Here is a 559-nt window from a genome sequence, read left to right as displayed (position 1 = left end):
CATTTTAACCCAAATTAAATCATGGAAATGACCATCATGAACACGACGAAAGCAAAGGCTCCGCAGCCAGAGCTGCCAGACCGCGACAAATGGCTCTCCAGGGAAACGGGGCGCAGCCTCCTCTCCTGGAAGTCGGGGAAAGGGTCTCTCCACCAACCAGGGGCGGGAGGCAGAGCCTGCGCTGCCGGATTTAGCCTGGAAGTTGAAATCGCTGAAGCAGTTTATAGAAACACCAGAGTGAGCCGCCGCGCAGTCGGCAGGCAGGATCCAGAGACGGTGGCAACAATGTTTCAAATGTGCTCAGGGTAATTAGTTTTGAATTACCATGTGCATATTTTAAACATTTAAATGATCATCCCAGGTTTTCCAAAACAGTTTCACGCGGCTTGATGTCGCCTCCCCGCCCCGGGCGGCCTCTCCCCGGGACGTAGCCGCCGGCTGCGCCCGGACCCGCCAGGTGGAGCGTTCAGGTCCCGCGGCCTCCGCCGGGAGGGGCGCGCGCTAAGCCCCGGTCTCAGGGCGGAGGAGGCCGCAGCCCCGAGTCCTGGCACAGCCTCTC

Source organism: Cebus imitator, unplaced genomic scaffold (genome assembly GCF_001604975.1).
Source record: "Cebus imitator isolate Cc_AM_T3 unplaced genomic scaffold, Cebus_imitator-1.0 Scaffold136, whole genome shotgun sequence".
Classification (NCBI taxonomy): Eukaryota; Metazoa; Chordata; class Mammalia; order Primates; family Cebidae; genus Cebus; species Cebus imitator.
Note: the sequence above shows the minus strand (reverse complement) of the source record.